Raw genomic sequence first — 27,281 nt, 5'->3', positions numbered from 1 at the left:
CATTGAGCATATATAGTAACCATTCTAACATTATTACAGGGGTATGGCCAATTAACCTCTTATTTTAATCTGGTTATTGATCAGAATGGTACCTGGCCTTTATACTTAAAACCTTACAAGTGGACGGCCTACCAATCTTACAGTGTATTTCAAAGGTTGTGACCCATTTAAGTAATCAATTCTTTTGGCAGATTTCTTATACTCAATACTGTATCAAGACACAAGCAATCTATGGTGGTTGTCATTAGTTACAAGTGCAATCTGGAGTCAATTGAACTAATGTCCATCTATAATACCTATGAGTAAGGTTTCAGATTGGTCTGTTGCATCTTTTTTGTCTCATCTCTAATTCTTCCTTTGGGTATAGTACCTTTGGGCAGTATTGTATTATATTATAGCACTTATTGGCAGTAATACAATGATCTAAAACTGCTCATTAAAGATTACATCTGTTGATATCTATTCAAGACCCTCTATCCCCCCAGATCTATGAATGATCTTTAATGTGACATCTTTTTTTCTGCCTGGTTTCCTTTTCCTTTTTTCTAAACATAAATTTTTCCATATTTTTCTATAAATTTCTATGTGGACTCTCACCAGCGATTCAGAGCAATATCAGTGTCAGGGACACTTTTGCTTCTATTTACCTCTGTAACGCTGGCAGCAGATGCACCTGTTGTTGCACTATAATCTTTCTAGGTGATCTCTCATCAGTGATCCAAGAGTGGCTGCTATATTTAAGCATCTACTATCATACCACCCTATCAACGCCCGATACCGTCCGATCTCGGAAGCTAAGCAGTGGTGGGCTTGGTCAGTAGTTGGATGGGAGACCACCAGGGAATACCAAGTGTAGTACATGAACATCAGGTTCGAACAAACTCCGTGCCTAACACTGACAGCAGAATTACCACTTAATGTAACTTGCTTCCTCCTGTACATGTATCTGAACTATAAGCTGGCAATTTACCAAGACTTTGTACGTGCTCTCAGGATGCAACGGCCAGTGTCCCTAAAAACATTGGTAATTTATCTTACCCACTGAAAGGCTTTACCCTTCCGCTGCGGCAGTTCTTAGCCAATCATGTTATGTTAGCCCCCTTTTTGTGTTCTGTCCAATTAGTTATTGACTTTGGATATACACGCCCTAAATCCTTTCTTTTATATACTTTTACTAAACAAACAATAAACAGTGTGAATCTTTACTACGTGTGTTTTGCATGTGACTTGTAGCATAAGGTTTACACTCACGGACGTCTAAGAGACGATCACATCGAGGGTTAAGGAAAAGAGGAGCAATCCTTACAAGTGGGGGCTCGTCCGGGATTCAGTTGGTCGTCCCCGGACGGTAAGATAGAGAATTTATTGTCTGTCTTTGCCATACGGGATTGCGGTCATACACTGAAGCTGAATCCGTGTCAGTGTTCTGGGAACACGTGACCAAACATCTTTAATGTCTGGGACTTAAAGATACGTCTGAGAAGTGACCAGGGGTCTAAGCGCAATTCTCCAAAGACGTTAGTATCTGGGATACTTAAAATAGACCTGGGAGTCTATACATAACGTAGATTTTACCTCGATTTGATTGTCTATTATGTTATGGCCATAACAGATATTAGAGTATAAGTTTCATGTATTCAACTTGACGGGTGGTAAGTGCACGTCTGTTGAATACCCTTATAACTTTCTTGCTTCCTATCACAATACGCTGCATTTCCAAGTCCCTGTACGAGTGGTGAGTAAACGTACAGATTATTACTATCGATTGCTTGTTAAAGTACTATGCATATGATATTGTGATATTGTCAATAACTAATTAACTGGTTAGCTGATGCATGCATAGAAAGTTGTTGGAAATTGTGTTTTTACTATGGGCTCTGGTCAGAGTAAGAAAACTGTATACCCCCCTCCCCTACCCGAAGAGACATGTAAAGAATACGTGGCCCGTAATTCTACCTCTGATTATTATTTGATTGATCCCTGGGTGGATAATTTAGCAGGGTGGACAGAGAAAGCAGGACAGGACCCATTTCCACGGGAAGGCAGTAATTACCCTTTCTACATGGATATGATTAAGGGTCTTTGTTTAGGGGACAGGGAAGCCTGGCCGTGGTATGATCATGATCCACAATGGGATATGACATATATGCGGGCCGGGGGTGAGCAGTGGCTGACCATAGCGCCCTATTGGTATGATAAATCCATCAATAAGAAACAAAGGAGGATTAAAATTATCAGTTCCCAACAGCATAGAAAGGAGGAAGTGAGAAGCTGTAAATCTTTGAAAACCCTATCGCCTCCCCCTTACATTCCAATATATCCTGCTCTTACAGACACAGATCTCTTAGCAGCAGTAACCCTTTCACAACAGATGAGATCGCCTCCACCTCCACTGCTAGAAAATGCGTCCACTAGCTCTATTCCTAACGCACCAGTAACCCAGAGTTTAGATAATAGTGTAATAACCTCCCAGCCCACATCCCTTAAACAACCAGCCACCCGCCGCACAGCCGATTCCACTATCGCTGCCGAGGGCTCCTTCTCCCCCCATGTCACTCGAGGAGGAACTGAATTCTCTGACGGCGGTGAAGCTTCTTCCACCACCGTTGCCCTCCACTTACCCTTTATGACAGTGGGAGACCAAATGCTAACAAAACCCATTGAAATAGAAGATTTAGACAGGATAGTAAAACACTGTCCCAAGCCCACCATTACCCCCGATGGCTGTATATCTTATTTGCGCAAAGCTTGCAAAGGACGCAGCTATACACAAGAAGATATGAGGCTGATTATAGATGGTGTAATCGACCACTATAATGGATGGGATTGGACAAAGGTCCCTACCATCCACACACCTGCTGCACAAACTAGTGCCGCTACCTACACCCTCAACACACAGACGGGTATCGAGAATATGTGGAAGGAAATTGATGCACATATGAAGGAAGTCTTTAAATCCCGTGCTTCGTTGCCTGTCGCTGTAGCTTGTAAACAGAAACCTTCGGAGTCTGTTACTGAGTTTTGGAAAAGGTTTAAGGACTGCTGGACAGATGACGCTGGCTTACCTTTGCTTAACTCGGAAAGCTTACTCATTTCCACCTTCATTACCAACCTTCTACCTTCTGTCATAGTTTCTGTTAAGCAAAGCGTCTCTTCCTGGACTTCTGATAGTACGAAAGATTTTGAAAAACATCTATATGAGAAAGAGGCTGCAGGGTGTTTTGATGTAAAGAAACCTGCACCCACTCATAACTATCAGAACTCCAGACGCTTTGACAGACAGAACCAACCCCGCAGTCAGGGAAGATTCCAAAGACCCCAACATAAATCACCTACAGGAGACATGGCCGGCAAACGGCACACCTCCTGTTACAACTGTGGCCAGGATGGTCACTGGGCAAGAGATTGCCCCCAGCCCCCTCAGACACCTCGACAGCCTGCTCTGAATCCTGCCCCCCAACAACACCCCCGCCCACGCCATGACAACCCTCTCTCTGATCATGTACGTTTCAGAGTTGACTGGCAAGACCCCGCGCACTGACGGGGCCCGGAGGAGGGTATCCCAGCCTTTATTCAACTCACCCGTCATTGGAAAGATTCACCTCTGCTGCCACTTATTATAAATGGAAGTAAAATTCCCTTTTTAGTGGACAGCGGTGCAACAACCAGTGTTTTGTGTTCTGACCTATATGATGGTGATTTGGAAAAGACTGCTCCTTCAATGGGAATCAATGGGATACCCACCGATGCCTACCTAACCAAGGCCCTCTCTGTCTCCACAACAAAGGGGTTGCGCATGGGCAACCATAGGTTCACAGTCATACCTGAGTGCCCCATCAACCTACTAGGTAGGGACCTGCTTAGCAAACTTTCCATCTCTATTCTGCCCTCACCTACTGGTACTGGGTTGGATATTGAATCCCCTCATTTTCCAATTTGGGAAATGACTACCAACATGCCTGACCTAGCTCAAGTAAACCCCGCTCTTTGGTCAGAAGGTCCATATGACACTGGCCTAATCTCGTGCACACCATATAAGGCCAATCTCAAACCCGGCTCACAACCTGTTTATCAAAAGCAATATCCCCTCTCACCAGAAAAGATAGAAGGTCTCCGCCCCATGGTACAGCAATTCTTACAACAGGGTATTCTCAGACATATTGTATCACCATACTGTACTCCTGTGAACCCTGTTGCCAAAGCTGATGGCAGTATAAGATTTGTACAGGATCTCAGAGCGATCAATCAGTTAATTGTCCCAATTGCACCAATTGTTCCAGATGTAAACTCACTCATTTCTGCAATCCCTGCAGATGCTGCGTTCTTCTCTGTAATTGATTTGAAGAATGCCTTTTTCAGCATACCTGTAGATTCACAGACACAATTACTTTTTGCCTTTTCTTTTGAGGGTAAACAACTTACCTGGTGCAGATTACCCATGGGCTATATTGACTCACCCATTGTCTATAGCATTGTACTCCAGGCCACATTGAGGCCCTGGCAACCTCACCATGGTTCAGTCCTGCTACAGTATGCAGATGATCTGCTGCTCTGTAGTCAAACTGAGGAGGCCTGCCGAGAGGATGGTGTTTCATTACTAAACTGGCTTTGTGAATGTGGACACAAGGTGTCCAAAACAAAAATGCAATGGTGTAAAAAGCATGTTGATTACTTAGGTTTTGTGCTCACTCAGGGAGAGAGGAAAATCAGTCCACAACGCATACAGTCTGTATTGGGCCTGGTCACCCCAACTACCCAGAAGGAACTACTGTCCTTCCTGGGTATGGTAAATTACTGCAGACAGTGGATATCTGATTGCTCCTATTATGATAACATTTTGAGACAAGCCACACTGAAGGACAAACCTAAAACTGTACAATGGTCACAAGAAATGTTAACTGCATATGAAAGTTTAAAATGTATGTTGATGAAAAGTCCGGCACTTGGCCTCCCCAATTATGTACTACCTTTCCATCTATATGCAAGGGACAATTGTAAAACCATGGCGGGGGTGCTCACACAGTTTCATGGAGGGAAGTTGCGCCCTGTGGCATTTTTTTCCAAAGTCATGCCAGTGTCTGTGCAAGGTATGCCTGCCTGCCTTAGGGCTCTGGCAGCCTGTGCTATGGTTGCAGAAATGGCCACTACCCTCACTTTAGGCCACACCACAGTACTCCACACCACACATGATGTCCTGGCAATACTTAAAGGCTTACACACACAGCACATGTCTGCTCAACGCCTTAGTGGATATGAAGTACTTCTTTTGGGCAACCCTACACTTACCATCAAGTACACTGCCAGTTCTTCTGGCCCTACACCCGTTCTCAATGCCCTTTTAGGCTTGAAAGGTCCCGAGGATGAACCACCCGACCTACATGACTGTGCTGCTTCCATTGAAGCTGAAACTTCTCCCAGACTTGACATGTCTCCCGTTCCCATACCAGGCGCAGACATAATTTTTGTTGACGGCTCCTGCAGTAGGCCCAATGACAATACATACCAAGCTGGTTATGCCATTGTCACCCTCCCTGACACTGTATTGGAAGCCCTACCAATACCTTATCAGTCCGCGCAAGCTGCAGAACTCATTGCACTCACTAGAGCATGTCAGCTCTACCAAAACAAGCCTGTTACCATCTACACTGACTCCAGATACGCCCACGGTGTTGTTTATGACCATGGGGTCATTTGGCAACGCCGTGGCTTTCTCGGGGCAGATGGTAAGGGTATCTTGCATGCGCAGCTCATCTCTGATCTGTTACATGCCATTACCCTCCCTTCTGACATTGCCATTATCCACTGCAAGGCACATACTGGCGGCAAGGATAATATCTCCCTTGGCAACGCCCTTGCAGACACTACTGCTGCTAAACAAGCGGCCCTACAGCCTACTGCCCATTCTCACATGGCAGTCATGGCCCCTCCCTCCCTTGACAACGTCCATCTGCTCACTCAACTTCAAGCTGCTGCGACTAATACTGATCTCTCCGACTGGACTTACCCAATTCTGCAGAAAAATCCTAAATCAGGATTAATCTGCAAAGAGGGGAAACCCTGTATACCCCAGTCCAGTGCCCCTTTGCTCATTGCCCATTACCATGGTGTTGGTCACCATAGTAAAGCCACAACACTCCTCCTACTAACCAAGGATTTTTATGTTACTGAGGCCAAAACACTTGTGGACCAATATGTTAGCAGATGCATCACCTGCCTCAGGAAAAACCCTAACAACCCTAATAAAGCGAAACACCAGCATCTTGAATACCCCACCACCCCTTTTACACACTTACAAATTGATTTTACCCATATCCCTGGCATAGGCAAACAAGAATATGCCCTGGTCATTGTAGATATGTTCTCTCGCTGGCCAGAAGTATTCCCAACTAAGTCAGAGGATGCTAAGACAGTAGCTAGAATCCTAACACAGGAAATCATCCCGAGATGGGGATGCCCATTGCAGATAAATAGCGACAAAGGCACAGCCTTTACAGCCAAAGTCACACAGGCCCTAGTGAAGGCCTTGCAAATAGAATGGAAGTTTCACATCCCGTACCACCCGCAGAGTTCAGGGGTCGTAGAAAGAATGAATAGGACCCTCAAAGACAAACTAAGGAAGGCCACAGGAGGTACCTTCCACAAATGGAAGCAAGTCCTCCCTATCATCCTAGCCGAAATTAGGATGACCCCACAGAAAACCCTAGGGTACTCCCCTTTTGAGATATTGATGGGTAGGCCTTTTCCCACCCCATGGGCAAAAAAACCGTTGATAATACAGGAAGGAGATCTAGAACTTATAAGGGAAGAGTATGTCAGGGCCCTCATAACCAAACTTGATGAGATTGAACATGATGTTGTTTGTAAAAATCCTTTGAACCCACAGGAACCAACACATCCTTTCAAAGTTGGAGACAGAGTCGTGGTAAAAGTACTCCCAAAGAACAAGACTCCGGGAGACTTCACCTATGGTCCAGAGACAGAAGTCGTTGCTGTAACCCGAACCGCAGTCCTGACAGAAGAGAGTCCCACCTGGATCCATGCTTCCCGAGTAAAGAAAATTCCTAGACCAGACCTAGAGGAGGAAACAGGTGATTCCAGTGAGGTACGAACAGGGGCGGACAGCCCTGACCTCCCACCTAGCGAAGACAGAAGACCAGAGGAGGATGAAGAAAATGCCCCCTATCTTTACCCTGGGGACTACCTTGATAGCCCTACTGGCCCTCATTCACCTCACAACATGTGAAGTTGACATTACACACACCGACGGGGTTCCCACCTTATGGTATAATTCCTCCAACACACACGTAGCCACCTATGTCCTAGACTATTTTATGTTCCCCAAGCTTGCTGACAACAAACATTTCATACAGCAAAAAAGGAAATCAGGGATGTCCGAAACAGTTTATATCTGTGTTACTGATTCCTGGTGGGGATATAACTGTGATTCCTGGGGATCCGTGGGGTGGAACACGGGACTTGATTGGGGGTACAGACCATCAGACGCCTTAAACAGATGGAGTCAACCTGATGGAATACCCCTACTCAAGAGACTGTCTATCTTTAAGATGGAAGAAGGCCCGAATGCATACAGGTTTAGACTAAACATCCAACACCCTAGCAGAGCAGATAATGGTACCTATGTAGTTGGGATATGGTGGAAAACAGGGTACTTTAGCGCAAGACAGATCTTTTATTTATGGGATATGTTTAAACATCCAGCATACCGGTCCAGAGTCTCTCGCCAAGGTAAACCTTTAAGGCCTCATATTGCTACCTTTAAGGATATGGTAGCCATTAATAACCCCACTTTTGAAGACGTCCTAGCCATTGAAACCGGTTTCTCTGACATTAATTTCTGGCTAGAATGGATGAAGTATAATGCTGCAAAACATAATATGAGCAATTGTTACGTATGTGGCAAATCTAGGCCCCACTTAGGTACAGTACCTTTAAACATTCCTTTAGATCAAGAAGGATGCTTCTTTAGCCTATACAATGATACTAAAAATAATGATAGTCGGTGTGAAATGTGGAAGAAGGAATATCCTATATTATTAAAAATCCTAATCCCGGAAGTACCATAACCATATACCCCGGGAATTATACCTGTTATGTATCCAACACCACCAAAGGAAGGGATTTAAAACCTTTCCCACCAGGGTATTGCGCAGAAAGAAGGACAACTGTCCTAGTTAATCAAACCAGATCATTAGGCGACATCTACTATATATGCGGGGATATGAAACTTAGGATCAAATTGGATACGCCCTGGCATGGTGAGTGTGCCCTGGCCAAAGTCATAATGCCACTTCTAATGATCACCGAAGACCACCCCACTCCTTCCTCTAATTCCCCTACCCTTCGGAAGAAAAGGGCACTCCCAGGAGGTAGTTTTGACCCCCATGTATACATTGATGCTATAGGGGTCCCAAGAGGGGTTCCAAATAAGTTCAAAGCTAGAGACGAGGTAGCTGCAGGATTTGAATCTTTATTCCCTATAGTGACTGTAAACAAAAATGTAGCGTGGATTAACTATATATATTATAACCAACAAAGATTTGTTAATGATACCAAAGAGGCCCTTCTGGGAATATCTGAGCAACTAGAAGCTACTTCCCATATGACCTTCCAAAATAGGATGGCTCTGGATATGATGCTAGCAGAAAAAGGTGGTACATGCGTTTACATTAACAAAGCCGAAGGATGTTGTACCTATATCCCTGATAACACGGGGCCTAACGGTAAAGTAACATTAGCCATACAGAAACTAGAGTCATTATCAAAGGAACTCAAAAGGAACTCAGGTGTTGATAATCCATGGAGCCAATACTTCGGATGGGTTGAAAACTGGAAGCAGGCCCTTATACAAATAGGTATATTTATACTTATTACCCTTATTCTTGTTACCACTATTGTTTACTGTATTATCCCGTGCTGTAAGAAGCTCACCTCCAAAAGGTATCGATAATGCCATAATGTACAATGGTGCCCTGTCCCATACTACTGAAACTGAGGTACCCGGCCCTGAGTCATACGCCCAGTATCTAGTCCACTGGCGTGCAGAGAGACGTAAGCTTTGCAAGAATCATATAGTATAACAATAATGATTCTAAGAGGGGATTGAAAGGTTTAAAGCTCGTCTCTGCTTCAATGTCATAGAATTGCTTGTGTTATAGAACTTAATGTTCCAGCACATTTTTTGCTACTGTCTTTGTCTGTTATCTTTTTATACCGTGTGAATAACTCTTTCTATTTGGGTACACACTTGCCCATATATGCATACCCTTCCGCTGCGGCAGTTCTTAGCCAATCATGTTATGTTAGCCCCCTTTTTGTGTTCTGTCCAATTAGTTATTGACTTTGGATATACACGCCCTAAATCCTTTCTTTTATATACTTTTACTAAACAAACAATAAACAGTGTGAATCTTTACTACGTGTGTTTTGCATGTGACTTGTAGCATAAGGTTTACACTCACGGACGTCTAAGAGACGATCACATCGAGGGTTAAGGAAAAGAGGAGCAATCCTTACACCCACTATCCGAGGAGTTATTTTAGGGACCTGATATTTTCAATTTTCAATTTTAACATTTAGGAGTCATTGTTATATGTTGTTTTGTGTGTGTGTGGATACATCAGATTTATTTTAAAGAACCTAATAAAATGTGTTTAACTCACATAATTACTCTGACAACGTTGTCCTAATCTAAGAGTGCACCCAAAGAGTCTTCTTCTTTCTTTACTAGTGTTTGATAAAATTATACTCTTTGACTCAGAGTGCACCACCAGTGTGATGACATATAGGGCAATACATTGGTATCTCTAAACTGGTTTTGTAAATATCATCATCTTTATCCTTTTTGACTGGTGCTGAATCATCCTGCTGCCATTTCCAGTTATTAAAAACCTGTATACCTGTAAAGCCTTGTACAGTTTATCTTTATAAACTATTATTGTACTGAAATATTATCATCATTTATTTATATGGCGCAACAACTGTTCCGCAGTGCCTAACAAACTACATAAACAAATGAGCAAAACAAGAAAACAATGACTTACAGTACAATACGATGTAGGGTAAGTGCATGGTATATTAACATTGCTGCATCAGGGGACAGAGGGTTAGGTGCCACTGGAGTGGAAAATAGTCAAAAATAGAGAAAAACACATGAGGGTAGATGGACCTGCTCATGAGAGCTAACATTCTGTAGGAGAGGGGCAGACAGACAAGGGTGACATAGATGGGGTAGAAGTGCTAGTTATATATTAGGTACTTATTGTTCACATACATTTATTTGCCCTCAGTAAAATATTAAACTCCATTATTGTAGATGGATTACTAGATTTTACACTTCTCATCCAGTTATAGTTACATCACACACCCATTGCAATATTAATGCCTATTATGAAGGTTACCACTTACTATAAACACTGGGAGAAAACTCCCCCCGATATTAAAGGTCCATACACACTTAACGATATAATGAGCGACGTCGCTCATTTTCCCCCTCCTTGAGCGACGTCGCTCATTATATCGTTAAGTGTGTATGCCGCCAGCGACGATCGATGCGCGGCCCCGCGGGTCGGCAACGATCGTCGCTGTCGGTAGGGCATGCATGAAGGATGTGGACTGCCGTCCACGACCTTCATGCAGGGCTGGCGGGGGCGTGACGTCACTGAGCGATATGAGCGGTCATATCGCTTAGTGCGTACAGCCGGCCGCCGACTGGCCGGCCCGGGAGGGGGAGACGTTAGACGATGTCGCTCACAGAGCGACATCGTCTAATGTGTATGGGCCTTAACGGTTATAATAGCAGCCAGTTTGTTTGCAACTTTTACTTCCTTTGACAGATGGTATTTCAGTCTGACAAGACGACAGAACCAATCAATACTATAAATATAACCACATTATCCCTTTTACACACTGTCATACTATTGACCCAGCAGTAAGCAACACACTTTGCTATATATTATCACTCTGATGCAACCCTAAATAAATTGTTATAAAAGGTTTCCGCTATTACGGTTTTCATGGAGGATGCATAGATAACCACATATATTCTCGGTCACTAATTTACTTATCTTACATCAAACAATGTAATATTGAATGATTTAACCATAACACTCTAATTGTAGATGGTATATCTGGTATTATACAGTGAATAGAATAGTGGAGTTTACTGTTTATTATAATCTAACAAGCTTATTAATATTCAATGTGATCGCAGGAATGTAACACCGAAAAAAATACGAGAATCAAAGAATAGGATTGGATTACATAATAGTGATGCAATCAGAGGGGGCGTGATACTACTGTAGGTAATGATACAGCTAACAGCAACAGGCAGTCTATACGTGGAAAGAATTCTGCATACAGAAATCCACTAGTCGCGGGGTTACAGCGTGGGTAATGTAATAGCTCCAAGTACTCATCCCTGGAGCTATATACCCTCCCTCGCTTCTGATTGAATTCCCCCTATGTATCATTTTCGGTCACTAACATAGTAAAAAAAAAAAAGGAAGCATCAACAGGGTAGTAAGGCGGAAAGCTGGCCACTATGAAAGCATGAAAATGTTCCAAACCTTTCCGGTGTTATAACACATTTGCACAGGGGGTTCCAGATGATAGACAATAGGCCGACACCATATAAATCGACATGCATTAGATTGGAAGGATCAAAAAAGAGCAACATGGAAAAGGTAGACCGTACAAAAGGTCAACAGGTTGAAAAGGTCAACATGACAATGGTCGACACGATTTTATTTTTTTGAGGGGTGTGGTGGTCATGTATTTTAAACTTTGGCTTGATTTAGTGTCATCCGGAATAGTAACCTGTGGTGAACGCAGTGGTAGCAGTGCAAGCCCCCAAGCCCCCATGCCCGAAGCGTGGCAAGCCTGCAAGGGTACAGGTTTCCACTAATTGGGATCACAAATGGTTAAAGATGCACAATGACAATAAAAAATTATGTCAATATTTTGTATCTGTCCTGTGCAGAGGTGTGACTTAAAAGATACAGTCAATAGGTCGACAGGGCCAAAGGGCCGACTTGGAAAAGGCCAACAGATACAAACAGTTGACATGGAAATGATCTACAAAAGTGTTTCTTTAATTTTGTGTGTCATTTTGTATCGTTAATCGGATTCAGTATGATATGCTGGCTGTCAAGATCCCAGCTTGCAGGAGATTGACGGCGGGATCGTGACATTCGGAACACAGACAGAGTGTAGTGTGTCCGCTCACCACACTATGGTTCCCCCTCAGGATTCCGACTGCCACAGTTTCACTGGGTGTCGGGATTCTAGCGTCAGTATCCGGACAGTCGTGATACCAACAGCCAGCAAATTGAATGCCTCCCCTTTAATCATGTGTTCCCAATTAGTGGAAACAAGTACCCTTGCGGGCTCACTTCGCTCACCACGTGTCAGGCAAGGTGGTTCACTCTGCTACCACTGCGGTCACTGCAAATTACCATTCCCAATCGTATTCCACACAGATAGTAAATAAAGCAAACGTTGAAAAACCATGAACCACCCCCCACAAAAGAAAAAAAAAAGTGTCAACCACTGCCGTCAATCTTCTGTACCATCTACCTTTTCCATGTTGACCTTTTGTCCCTGTCAACATTTTAATCCACACCCCTGCACAGGACTCTTCCTTTACAGAAAATCAATGTTAAAATACAGTAATCAACATAATTACAGTAATAAACTTTCTAGTTAACCATTATTTCAAATAGTAACATTGAGCTTAATACTTAGATACAGTCATTAAATCCCTACCAGTGTAACAATGACAATAAATCAATATCACTTGGCCCATATATATTTTTAACAAAAAACAAGTAGTAAAAAAAAAAGAAAATGAGAAAATGCCTGTAATGTGCCGCCGTTTTGTAGACCTGTGTGTTCTACGTCTTAATAAATAATCTTAAGTGTCCCTTTTAGGCCATGTAAAATGTTGCAAGGAATGAGTAATGTACTACGTGTATTATTAAGTCTGTATCAGTAACTGCTGAGGTGAGAAATAAAGCATGGCACTTGTGTATTTTTGGAAGATGTGATTCAGTCTATCATCTGAATATATGCCAAGTTATCCAGAACATAATATCCTCGAGTCATCAGAAATAATATGCTGTTAATAGTCTTTCCATACTTTGTGGAGATGAACACCCATTGTGCAGTGTGTGAATGAGAACTAAAACCACCTTGCATATTCCCACAAAGCAGCATAATAGAGACATCACAGCTGAGTGACAGTAATCATCAAAAAGAATATAAAACTGATATAGACTTGTAAACCATAGGTTCACATGCAAATGAGTCAATTGGGACCTGTGCCATCCTCTTTTACTTGGGTGCTCCATGCACCTATATGTTCGAGCCTGCGGGTAGGCAGCAGTAATTGCATCCTAGCTACAGCTCATCCATCTCTACTTGGTGAATCTCCCATTATAGTGCAAACCTGCCCATGTAATCTGGCTCTAGTGTAGAATTTGGAGTGTAAGAAACATGTAACTCCTTCATTATTCTTCTAATCATCACCACCACCACTTTGGTTCAGTCCCCACAAAATTATATAAAGTAGTGCAAGCCTAATGGGGGAGACTGAAATTGTGTGTGAGTGTGTGGGGGGGATGTATCTGCCTGGCTGTATCAGCATGACACCTGCTGGACTATTACAGCTGCAGGATCTCGCTTAAAAGTGTTTTCTACCCCATAGGGAAGCGTGCACTTTTGAGCTAAAAGAGGTGCAAATCGGGACAGGCAAAGGGTGTGACTCAGGCTTCCATTGCCGCCATTTAAAAGTGGCAGCAACGGCAATTTACCCACAATTGAATTCACATGTATCTTGCACACATGCCCTACATCAGGCTTGTCCAACCCGCGGCCCGCGGGCCGCATGCGGCCCAAGTCGGCTAGTAATGCGGCCCAGGAGCTGCGCTGCAGCAGAGGGTTTTTTTGTTTTTTTTCCCGAGTACGGACACCACATGTGAGGCTGATCCGGCCCCAGCAAGTTGTCAGCACATCCTGATTGGATTGCTGCTGCTGGGACCAGCACCAGCTCACGCCCTCTCCGCTGTCAGTCACAGTGTAGCCCTCCTCCGCTGCATAGCGGCACACGTGACTGAGCAGCGCGAGAGTAGAGGAGCCCAGCAGAGAAGTTGGTTGTACAAGAACACGTGGAGCGGCGGACGGAGACGGAGGCAGCGCTGCAGGAACGGTAAGTATGTGTCTGTGCGTGTGTGTTTTTTTTTTACAGCTACAAGGGGCACAGTACATGGGCGCAGCTACAAGGGGCACAATACAAGGGGGCAGCTACAGTGCCACAACTACAAGGGGCACAGTACAAGGGGGCAGCTACAAGGGGGCAGCTACAGGGCCACAACTACAAGAGGCACAGTACAAGGGGGCATCTACAAGGGGGCAGCTACAGGGCCACAACTACAAGGGGCACAACTACAAGGGGCACAGTACAAGGGTGCAGCTACAGGGCAACAACTACAAGGGGCACAACTAGAAGGGGCACAGTACAAGGGGCACAGCTGCAGGGGCACAACTACAAGGGGCACAGTACAAGGGGGCAGCTACAAGGGGGCAGCTACAGGGCCACAACTACAAGAGGCACAGTACAAGGGGGCATCTACAAGGGGGCAGCTACAGGGCCACAACTACAAGGGGCACAACTACAAGGGGCACAGTACAAGGGTGCAGCTACAGGGCAACAACTACAAGGGGCACAACTAGAAGGGGCACAGTACAAGGGGCACAGCTGCAGGGGCACAACTACAAGGGGCACAGTAAAAGGGGGCAGCTACAAGGGACACAGTACAAGGGGTCAGCTACAGGGGCACAACTACAAGGGGCGCAGCTACAGGGGCACAACTACAAGGGGCACAGCTGCAGGGGCACAACTACAAGGGGCACAGTAAAAGGGGGCAGCTACAAGGGACACAGTACAAGGGGTCAGCTACAGGGGCACAACTACAAGGGGCGCAGCTACAAGGGCACAACTACAAGGGGCGCAGCTACAGGGGCGCAGCTACAAGGGGCGCAGCTACAGGGGCGCAGCTACAAGGGGCGCAGCTACAGGGGCACAACTACAAGGGGCGCAGCTACAGGGGCGCAGCTACAGGGGCACAGCTACAAGGGGCGCAGCTACACGGGCACAGCTACAAGGGGCACAGTACAAGGGGCACAGTACAAGGGGCGCAGCTACAGGGGCACAGCTACAAGGGGCACAGTACAAGGGGCGCAGCTACAGGGGCACAACTACAAGGGACGCAGATACAGGGGCACAGCTACAAGGGGCGCAGCTACAGGGGCACAACTACAAGGGACGCAGCTACAGGGGCACAGCTACAAGTAAGTTTAATATGTTAACTATGTTTTCTATGGTTTTTTGGGATGATCAGGTATCGTTACTGTTATTTTATTTTATGTGCGGCCCAATCTAAATTTTCATCTTCTAATGTGGCCCAGGGAAGGTGAAAGGTTGGACACCCCTGCCCTACATAGACCCACTGCATTCATAAAACATCCCTCCCTGTTCAATGCAATGAGGGGATTACACTGGATTTGCAATTAAGCCTGAGGCCACACAGTGGTCAGTGGTGGAAATTGTGAGTGGTGGGCCCACATGCAAAAATATAATTTGGTTGCCTCTCCTCCACCCCAACCCAAGTTTGCAACATGTCACACAGCAGTGGATGACAAGGAGAGGCAGGGGGAGGCAGACGGTTTCAAAAGTAAGACAAGAAGAGGCAGAGGGCAACAGCAGAATGCAGGGGGAGGCAGAGGGCAACAGGGGGTGGCACTGAGTGACAGGGGGAGTCAGTGGATGACAGGGGCACAAGCACACTGTCCTGCACGGTGATGAGAACAGGGGACATGTACCTTGGTAAGGGCAGGAAAACAGCAGCCTCTGCTCTGTCTGACAATGGCCCCCCACCCCTTGTGTTTTCCTCAGTTTGGCACTCAGTCAGGCAGACTCTGACAGTGCCAGTTACACCAGTTGTGCGCAGTCTTTAATTCACATACAGCAGTGAATCAGAACATTTTTTACAGCTATCTGTTGATTAGAGACAGTATGTGGCTGTGACCACCGGCACTGATAGGTGACAGGATTCCTCTATCAGTCTGGCACACACAAGGTCAACCCTTCCTATCTGAGGTAAGGGGCAGGTCCCTCAGGCATTGGGGCACACCCTGGTCTCTCCACTGGGCCATTCATCCGGCATTGCTAAAAATGGGGGGGCCAGGGGATAACTCATTGCTGGTCTGGGCATCAGTGGGCCCCTTAGTCCTTGTAATCCTTGGGGGCCCAGGATGTGTTAGTAACTGTCTCACCTATATAAGCAAAGTTGCTGTGAGCTTTAGACCAGATAGCATACCTACAGTTTAACACTAATTTTTGAGCGATACAGTAGGATCTGCAGTATAGTAAGGTCCCTTGCCGGGGGCTGCAGGCTTAAATGCATTGATAAATACATGAACTAAAACTCCACTGTTTATTATTGCTAGTTAATATAGTGAGTGCAGAGCCCCCGTGATTTCTATTTAAACAGTGTGGTCACATCGTGTTGCACCCCAAATCTTGCTCGTGTGCCCTCCTGGGGTGCGGCAACCCCATGTATATATACATATATATTTATTTATTTTTATTATTTTCACACACACACACACACACCGAAACCTAGCAATTCACATGTACAGTGTGAGTTCCCCACTACAAGTGGTGTACTACAAGGCAATGCTTTACTGTTCCTTATACAACTTCTAAAATAAAACTTCTAGAAATAAAATGACTATCAAATTATACTATATTTAAGATTACAGCATACTGTATGTAAATAAGCTGGAGAGTTCTCACTATTTGAAGCTTACCATATACTTTGTGAAGGGGTCAACAGCATTGCGGCCGAGCAGATCTATGTAGTGTGTGGCTGCACACTGCATGTATCTGCTTGATTATATATACAGTGTGTGTGTGTTTCGGAAGGAGCATTCCCCGCGAGGCATGCACCTTATGTCCCTACTGGAAAAATGGTGTGTGTGTGTGTGGGGGGGGGTCTAATTCTCCTTCTGGCACAGGGCACCAAAAAGTCTAGTTACTGCTCCGCAGTAATGTATCTCTATACATTTTTACCATCAATGCTATCATCTTTATTTTACAGCGTAAACATTTTAAAGCTCCAAGACAGTTCTAGAATAGACAGTAGTTTATCTTTTGGCTTCATTTGTTTGAGTAGCTGTTCTTAACATCAGACTATACATTGTATGGTAGGGGTTTAGGCAGATAAGCATCTCAAAGTATTTCAGTTAAACTGTTAACCCATGAGTAGAATGATATATTGTGTGTTTTTTGGGCTGGCAGTGTAACCCCTTCACTGCCAAGCCTATTGTGTCACTTTTTTGGCTGGTCACATTCAAACATCAACATTAATGATTATTAATGCTATACCCACAAAAATTCTTTTTTTTTTTTTTTTGTTGGAAGACTTTCAATTTCCAGAAAATAACATTTGTCTTTGTTGTACGAGGAGAAAGAAGCAATCTACCCAAAATAGGCAAAATAGCGCTCTTCTTCTGAAACGGCAAGAAAGTAAATTAAAAGCAAATAAGGGTTTTTTTCTAACCACCACCATTAAGAAAAAAAAAAAAAAAAAAGAAGAAGTGGATTTTGTTTCAGCATTTATTCACTTTTACAAAATAGCAAGACGATTGATGCTGCATGTGGGCATTTAAAGTAAAACACTGCACTTGAAAGTTAATTAAAAAAAAATGCATTAAGTGTTTGAATGAAAAGTATAGCACAGTATGTGTTGGATTTATATGGCAGCAAAACAAGGCAGAGTATCTTTAAAAGATGGGTATTTCAATCTACTAATACTTTTCTCTAACGTCCTAAGTGGATGCTGGGGACTCCGTAAGGACCATGGGGAATAGCGGCTCCGCAGGAGACTGGGCACAAAAGTAAAAGCTTTAGGACTACCTGGTGTGCACTGGCTCCTCCCCCTATGACCCTCCTCCAAGCCTCAGTTAGATTTTTGTGCCCGAACGAGAAGGGTGCACACTAGGTGGCTCTCCTGAGCTGCTTAGTGAAAAGTTTAGTTTTAGGTTTTTTATTTTCAGTGAGACCTGCTGGCAACAGGCTCACTGCACCGAGGGACTAAGGGGAGAAGAAGCGAACTCACCTGCGTGCAGAGTGGATTGGGCTTCTTAGGCTACTGGACATTAGCTCCAGAGGGACGATCACAGGCCCAGCCATGGATGGGTCCCAGAGCCGCGCCGCCGGCCCCCTTAGAGCCAGAAGACTGAAGAGGTCCGGAAAACCGGCGGCAGAAGACGTCCTGTCTTCAATAAGGTAGCGCACAGCACCGCAGCTGTGCGCCATTGCTCTCAGCACACTTCACACTCCGGTCACTGAGGGTGCAGGGCGCTGGGGGGGGGCGCCCTGAGACGCAATAAAAACACCTTAGATGGCTAAAAATACATCACATATAGCTCCTGGGCTATATGGATGCATTTAACCCCTGCCATTTTTTCCTTAAAAAAGCGGGAGAAAGGCTGCCGAGAAGGGGGCGGAGCCTATCTCCTCAGCACACAAGCGCCATTTTCCCTCACAGCTCCGTTGGAGGGAAGCTCCCTGGCTCTCCCCTGCAGTCCTGCACTACAGAAACAGGGTAAAACAAGAGAGGGGGGGCACTAAATTTGGCAGATTAATAATACAGCAGCTATATAAGGGAAAAACACTTATATAAGGTTATCCCTGTATATATATATATATATATATATATATATATAGCGCTCTGGTGTGTGCTGGCAAACTCCCTTTGTCTCCCCAAAGGGCTAGTGGGGTCCTGTCCTCTATCAGAGCATTCCCTGTGTGTGTGCTGTGTGTCGGTACGTTGTGTCGACATGTATGAGGAGGAAAATGGTATGGAGGCGGAGCAATTGCCTGTAATAGTGATGTCACCCCCTAGGGAGTCGACACCTGACTGGATGGTCGTATGGAAGGAATTACGTGATAGCGTCAGCACTTTACAAAAGACTGTTGACGACATGAGACAGCCGGAAAAACAGTTATTACCTGTCCAGGAGTCTCAAACACCGTCAGGGGCTCTAAAGCGCCCGTTACCTCAGATGGTCGACACAGACCCAGACACGGACACTGACTCCAGTGTCGACGGTGAGGAAACAAACGTATTTTCCAGTAGGGCCACACGTTACATGATCACGGCAATGAAGGAGGTTTTGAACATTTCTGATACTACAAGTACCACAAAAAAGGGTATTATGTGGGGAGTGAAAAAACTACCCGTAGTTTTTCCTGAATCAGACGAATTAAATGAGGTGTGTGATGAAGCGTGGGTTTCCCCCGATAAAAAACTGCTAATTTCTAAAAAATTATTGTCATTATACCCTTTCCCACCAGAGGTTAGGGCGCGTTGGGAAACACCCCCTAGGGTAGATAAGGCGCTCACACGCTTATCAAAACAAGTGGCGTTACCGTCTCCGGATACGGCCGCCCTCAAGGAGCCAGCTGATAGGAAGCTGGAAAATATCCTAAAAAGTATATACACACATACTGGTGTTATACTGAGACCAGCAATCGCCTCAGCCTGGATGTGCAGTGCTGGGGTGGCTTGGTCGGATTCCCTGACTGAAAATATTGATACCCTGGACAGGGACAGTATATTATTGACTATAGAGCATTTAAAGGATGCATTTCTATATATGCGAAATGCACAGAGGGATATTTGCACTCTGGCATCAAGAGTAAGTGCGCTGTCCATTTCTGCCAGAAGAGGGTTATGGACGCGACAGTGGTCAGATGATGCGGATTCCAAACGGCATATGGAAGTATTGCCGTATAAAGGGGAGGAGTTATTTGGGGTCGGTCTATCGGACCTGGTGGCCACGGCAACGGCTGGGAAATCCACTTTTTTGCCCCAGGTCACCTCTCAGCAGAAAAAGACACCGTCTTTTCAGGCTCAATCCTTTCGTCCCCATAAGGGCAAGCTGGCAAAAGGCCACTCATATCTGCCCCGGGGCAGAGGAAGGGGAAAAAGACTGCAGCAGGCAGCCTCTTCCCAGGAACAGAAGCCCTCCCCCGCTTCTGCCAAGTCCTCAGCATGACGCTGGGGCCTTACAAGCGGACTCAGGTACGGTGGGGGGTCGTCTCAAGAATTTCAGCGCGCAGTGGGCTCATTCGCAAGTGGATCCCTGGATCCTGCAGGTAGTATCTCAGGAGTACAAATTGGAATTCGAGACGTCTCCCCCTCGCCGGTTCCTGAAGTCTGCTTTACCAACGTCTCCCTCCGACAGGGAGGCGGTATTGTAAGCCATTCACAAGCTGTATTCCCAGCAGGTGATAATCAAGGTACCCCTCCTACAACAGGGAAAGGGGTATTATTCCACGCTGTTTGTGGTACCGAAGCCGGACAGCTCGGTGAGACCTATTTTAAATCTGAAATCCTTGAACACTTACATACAAAGGTTCAAATTCAAGATGGAGTCACTCAGAGCAGTGATAGCGAACCTGGAAGAAGGGGACTATATGGTGTCTCTGGACATCAAGGATGCTTACCTCCATGTCATAATTTGCCCTTCTCACCAAGGGTACCTCACCTCAGGTTTGTGGTACAGAACTGTCACTATCAGTTTCAGACGCTGCCGTTTGGATTGTCCACGGCACCCCGGGTCTTTACCAAGGTAATGGCCGAAATGATGATTCTTCTTCGAAGAAAAGGCGTCTTAATTATCCCTTACTTGGACGATCTCCTGATAAGGGCAAGGTCCAGGGAACAGTTAGAGGTCGGAGTAGCACTATCTCAAGTAGTGCTACGACAGCACGGGTGGATTCTAAATATTCCAAAATCGCAGCCGATTCCGACGACACGTCTGCTGTTCCTAGGGATGATTCTGGACACAGTCCAGAAAAAGGTGTTTCTCCCGGAGGAGAAAGCCAGGGAGTTATCCGAGCTAGTCAGGAACCTCCTAAAACCAGGCCAAGTGTCAGTGCATCAATGCACAAGGGTCCGGGGAAAAATGGTGGCTTCTTACGAAGCGATTCCATTCGGCAGATTCCACGCAAGAACTTTTCAGTGGGATCTGCTGGACAAATGGTCCGGATCGCATCTTCAGATGCATCAGCGGATAACCCTGTCTCCAAGGACAAGGGTGTCTCTCCTGTGGTGGTTGCAGAGTGCTCATCTTCTAGAGGGCCGCAGATTCGGCATTCAGGACTGGGTCCTGGTGACAACGGATGCCAGCCTGAGAGGCTGGGGAGCAGTCACACAGGGAAGAAATTTCCAGGGCTTGTGGTCAAGCCTGGAGACATCACTTCACATAAATATCCTGGCGCTAAGAGCCATCTGCAATGCTCTGAGCCTAGCAAGACCTCTGCTTCAAGGTCAGCCGGTGCTGATCCAGTCGGACAACATCACGGCAGTCGCCCACGTAAACAGACAGGGCGGCACAAGAAGCAGGAGGGCAATGGCAGAAGTTGCAAGGATTCTTCGCTGGGCAGAAAATCATGTGATAGCACTGTCAGCAGTGTTCATTCCGGGTGTGGACAACTGGGAAGCAGACTTCCTCAGCAGACACGACCTCCACCCGGGGGAGTAGGGACTTCACCCAGAAGTCTTCCACATGATTGTGAACCGTTGGGAAAAACCAAAAGGTGGACATGATGGCGTCCCGCCTCAACAAAAAACTAGACAGATATTGCGCCAGGTCAAGGGACCCTCAGGCAATAGCTGTGGACGCTCTGGTAACACCATGGGTGTACCAGTCAGTGTATGTGTTCCCTCCTCTGCCTCTCATACCCAAGGTACTGAGGATCATAAGAAGGAGAGGAGTAAGGACTATACTCGTGGCTCCGGATTGGCCAAGAAGGACTTGAAACCCGGAACTTCAAGAGATGCTCACAGAGGACCCGTGGCCTCTACCTCTAAGAAAGGACCTGCTCCAGCAGGGACCCTGTCTCTTCTAAGACTTACCGCGGCTGCGTTTGACGGCATGGCGGTTGAACGCCGGATCCTGAAGGAATAAGGCATTCCGGATGAAGTCATCCCTACCCTGATCAAAGCCAGGAAGGATGTAACCGTACAACATTATCACCGTATTTGGCGTAAATATGTTGCGTGGTGCGAGGCCAGGAAGGCCCCTACAGAGGAATTTCAACTGGGTCGTTTCCTGCATTTCCTACAAACAGGACTGTCTATGGGCCTAAAATTAGGGTCCATTAAGGTTCAGATTTCGGCCCTGTCGATTTTCTTCCAAAAAGAACTGGCTTCAGTTCCTGAAGTACAGACGTTTGTCAAGGGGGTAACTGCATATACAACCTCCTTTTGTGCCTCCAGTGGCACCTTGGGATCTAAATGTAGTTTTGGGATTCCTAAAATCACATTGGTTTTAACCACTTTCCACTGTGGACTTAAAATATCTCACATGGAAGGTGGTAATGCTGTTAGCCCTGGCTTCAGCCAGGCGGGTCTCAGAATTGGCGGCTTTATCCTATAAAAGCCCTTACCTAATTTTTCATACGGACAGGGCAGAATTGAGGACTCGTCCTCAATTTCTCCCTAAGGTGGTTTCAGCATTTCACTTGAACCAGCCTATTGTGGTGCCTGCGGCTACTAGGGACTTGGAGGACTCCACGTTGCTGGACGTAGTCAGGGCCCTGAAAATATAGGTTTCCAGGACGGCTGGAGTCAGAAAATCTGACTCGCTATTTATCCTGTATGCACCCAACAAGCTGGGTGCTCCTGCTTCTAAGCAGACTATTGCTCGCTGGATTTGTAGTACAATTCAGCTTGCACATTCTGTGGCAGGCCTGCCACAGCCAAAATCTGTAAATGCCCATTCCACATGGAAGGTGGGCTCATCTTGGGCGGCTGCCCGAGGGGTCTCGGCTTTACAACTTTGCCGAGCAGCTACTTGGTCAGGGGCAAACACGTTTGCTAAATTCTACAAATTTGATACCCTGGCTGAGGAGGACCTTGAGTTCTCTCATTCGGTGCTGCAGAGTCATCCGCACTCTCCCGCCCGTTTGGGAGCTATGGTATAATCCCCATGGTCCTTACGGAGTCCCCAGCATCCACTTAGGACGTTAGAGAAAATAAGAATTTACTTACCGAAAATTCTATTTCTCATAGTCCGTAGTGGATGCTGGGCGCCCATCCCAAGTGCGGATTGTCTGCAATACTTGTACATAGTTATTGTTACAAAAATCGGGTTATTATTGTTGTGAGCCATCTTTTCAGAGGCTCCTCTGTTATCATGCTGTTAACTGGGTTCAGATCACAGGTTGTACGGTGTGATTGGTGTGGCTGGTATGAGTCTTACCCGGGATTCAATATCCTTCCTTATTGTGTACGCTCGTCCGGGCACAGTATCCTGAGGCTTAAAGGAGGGTCATAGGGGGAGGAGCCAGTGCACACCAGGTAGTCCTAAAGCTTTTACTTTTGTGCCCAGTCTCCTGCGGAGCCGCTATTCCCCATGGTCCTTACGGAGTCCCCAGCATCCACTACGGACTATGAGAAATAGAATTATCGGTAAGTAAATTCTTATTTTTGTAATATATGGTGTTATTGTCTACTGACCAAGCAATAGCTACTAAGGAGGCATGTCATTTGAAAGCAGAGACCGCCCTCTTTCAAACAAGAGTGCCCCCGAGTGTGTAGGTGCCAGTTTGGGAGAAGATCATTCACAAAGTGCCCTAGCCTTCCACCAGATATACAGTGCATCCGGAAAGTATTCACAGTGCTTCACTTTTTCCACATTTTGTTATGTTACAGCCTTATTTAAAAAAAGAATAAATTCACTTTTTTCCCTCAAAATTCTACACACAATACCCCATAATGAGAACGTGAAAAAAATAAGAATTTACTTACCGATAATTCTATTTCTCGGAGTCCGTAGTGGATGCTGGGGTTCCTGAAAGGACCATGGGGAATAGCGGCTCCGCAGGAGACAGGGCACAAAAAGTAAAGCTTTAGGATCAGGTGGTGTGCACTGGCTCCTCCCCCTATGACCCTCCTCCAAGCCTCAGTTAGGATACTGTGCCCGGACGAGCGTACACAATAAGGAAGGATTTATGAATCCCGGGTAAGACTCATACCAGCCACACCAATCACACTGTACAACCTGTGATCTGAACCCAGTTAACAGTATGATAACAGCGGAGCCTCTGAAAGATGGCTCACAACAATAATAACCCGATTTTTGTAACTATGTACAAGTATTGCAGATAATCCGCACTTGGGATGGGCGCCCAGCATCCACTACGGACTCCGAGAAATAGAATTATCGGTAAGTAAATTCTTATTTTCTCTATCGTCCTAGTGGATGCTGGGGTTCCTGAAAGGACCATGGGGATTATACCAAAGCTCCCAAACGGGCGGGAGAGTGCGGATGACTCTGCAGCACCGAATGAGAGAACTCCAGGTCCTCCTTAGCCAGGTTATCAAATTTGTAGGATTTTACAAACGTGTTTGCCCCTGACTAAATAGCCGCTCGGCAAAGTTGTAAAGCAGAGACCCCTCGGGCAGCCGCCCAAGATGAGCCCACCTTCCTTGTGGAATGGGCATTTACATATTTTGGCTGTGGCAGGCCTGCCACAGAATGTGCAAGCTGAATTGTATTACACATCCAACTAGCAAAAGTCTGCTTAGAAGCAAGAGCACCCAGTTTGTTGGGTGCATACAGGATAACAGCAAGTCAGTTTTCCTGACTCCAGCCGTCCTGGAACCTATATTTTCAGGGCCCTGACCACATCTAGCAACTTGGAGTCCTCCAAGTCCCTAGTAGGCGCAAGACACCACAATAAGCTGGTTCAGGTGAAACACTGACACCACCTTAGGGAGAGAACTGGGGACGAGTCCGCAGCTCTGCCCTGTCCGAATGGACAAACAGATATGGGCTTTTTTGAGAAAAAACCACCAATTTGACACTCGCCTGGTCCAGGCCAGGTCCAAGAGCATGTTCACTTTTCATGTGAGATGCTTCAAATCCACAGATTTGACTGGTTTTAAACCAATGTGTTTTGAGGAATCCCAGAACTACGTTGAGATCCCACAGTGCCACTGGAGGCACAAAAGGGGGTTGTATATGCAATACTCCCTTGACAAACTTCTGGACTTCAGGAACTGAAGCCAATTCTTTCTGGAAGAAAAATCGACAGGGCCGAAATTTGAACCTTAATGGACCCCAATTTGAGGCCCATAGACACTCCTGTTTGCAGGAAATGCAGGAATCGACCGAGTTGAAATTTCTTCGTGGGGCCTTCCTGGCCTCACACCACGCAACATATTTTCGCCACATGTGGTGATAATGTTGTGCGGTCACCTCCTTTCTGGCTTTGACCAGGGTAGGAATGACCTCTTCCTGAATGCCTTTTCCCTTAGGATCCGGCGTTCCACCGCCATGCCGTCAAACGCAGCTGCGGTAAGTCTTGGAACAGACATGGTACTTGCTGAAACAAGTCCCTTCTTAGCGGCAGAGGCCATAAGTCCTCTGTGAGCATCTCTTGAAGTTCCGGGTACCAAGTCCTTCTTGGCCAATCCGGAGCCATGAGTATAGTTCTTACTCCTCTACGTCTTATAATTCTCAGTACCTTAGGTATGAAAAGCAGAGGATGGAACACATACACCGACTGGTACACCCACGGTGTTACCAGAACGTCCACAGCTATTGCCTGAGGGTCTCTTAACCTGGCGCAATACCTGTCCCGTTTTTTGTTCAGACGGGACGCCATCATGTCCACCTTTGGTAATTCCCAACGGTTTACAATCATGTGGAAAACTTCCCCATGAAGTTCCCACTCTGCCGGGTGGAGGTCGTGCCTACTGAGGAAGTCTGCTTCCCAGTTTCCATTCCCGGAATGAAACACTGCTGACAGTGCTATCACATGATTTTCCGCCCAGCGAAAAGTCCTTGCAGTTTTTGCCACTGCCCTCCTGCTTCTTGTGCCGCCCTGTCTATTTACGTGGGCGACTGCCGTGATGTTTTATCCCACTGGATCAATACCGGCTGACCTTGAAGCAGAGGTCTTGCTAAGCTTAGAGCATTATAACTTTACCCTTAGCTATATTTATGTGGAGAAAAGTCTCCAGACTTGATCACACTCCCTGGAAATTTTTTCCTTGTGCGACTGCTCCCCAGCCTCTCGGGCTGGCCTCCGTGGTCACCAACATCCAAAACTGAATGCCGAATCTGCGGCCCTCTAGAAGATGAGCACTCTGTAACCACCACAGGAGAGACACCCTTGTCCTTGGATATAGGGTTATCCGCTGATGCATCTGAAGATGCGATCCGGACCATTTGTCCAGCAGATCCCACTGAAAAGTTCTTGCATGAAATCTGCCGACTGGAATTGCTTCGAAGGAAGTCACCATTTTTTTTACCATGGCCCTTGTGCAATGATGCACTGATTTTAGGAGGTTCCTGACTAGCTCGGATAACTCCCTGGCTTTCTCTTCCGGGAGAAACACCTTTTTCTGGACTGTGTCCAGAATCATCCCTAAGCACAGGAGACTTGTTGTCGGGATCAGCTGCGATTTTGGAATATTTAGAATCCACCCCTGCTGTTGTAACAGTATCCGAGATAGTGCTACTCCGACCTACAACTGTTCCCTGGACTTTGCCCTTATCAAGAGATCGTCCAAGTAAGGGATAATTAAGACGCCTTTTCTTCGAAGAAGAACCATCATTTCGGCCATTACCTTGGTAAAGACCCGGGGTGCCGTGGACAATCCAAACGGCAGCGTCTGAAACTGATAGTGACAGTTCTGTACCACGAACCTGAGGTACCCTTAGTGATAAGGGCAAATTTGGGACATGGAGGTAAGCATCCCTGATGTCTCGGGACACCATATAGTCCCCTTCTTCCCGGTTCGTTATCACTGCTCTGAGTGACTCCATCTTGATTTGAACCTTTGTAAGTGTTCAAATTTTTTTAGATTTAGAATAGGTCTCACCTGGTCACGTCCCATCTCACATAGGAAGCAATGGGTCGAACTGGAGTCATCTTCTACCAGCCTTAACCTACAAGTAGTGCCCTGGCTCCCTAGATTTAATCGCTCATCACATCCCACTGTGGGACCTACTTTGGCTTTATGGCGGACGCTTCGCTATAAGATGGGAATCTCGTCAAAACAAACATCCCTTATGCCTATCTTCGACAACCCGCTATTCCCCCCGGGTAGGTCCACTGGGATTGCTTCTAGATGGGAGGGGGCAGGTGTGACCAGAGTGGGTCACTTGCTGGCTCA

The 27,281-nt window shown here is 46.0% G+C and overlaps 1 protein-coding gene and 1 pseudogene across 3 annotated transcripts in view; one reads left to right on the top strand and one right to left on the bottom strand.

The window, feature by feature from the left end:
• TMCC3 (transmembrane and coiled-coil domain family 3) overlaps positions 1-27,281 on the bottom strand; it is a 227,844-nt gene that overhangs the window by 136,364 nt on the left and 64,199 nt on the right. The gene's annotated exons all lie outside the window — the stretch shown is intronic.
• Positions 744-862, top strand: LOC134936863 (5S ribosomal RNA; annotated as a pseudogene).

This window comes from Pseudophryne corroboree, chromosome 6 (assembly GCF_028390025.1).
Source record: "Pseudophryne corroboree isolate aPseCor3 chromosome 6, aPseCor3.hap2, whole genome shotgun sequence".
Lineage (NCBI taxonomy): Eukaryota > Metazoa > Chordata > Amphibia > Anura > Myobatrachidae > Pseudophryne > Pseudophryne corroboree.
The sequence above is the reverse complement of the archived record's forward strand: the minus strand, read 5'-3'. Positions and strand labels throughout refer to the sequence as shown.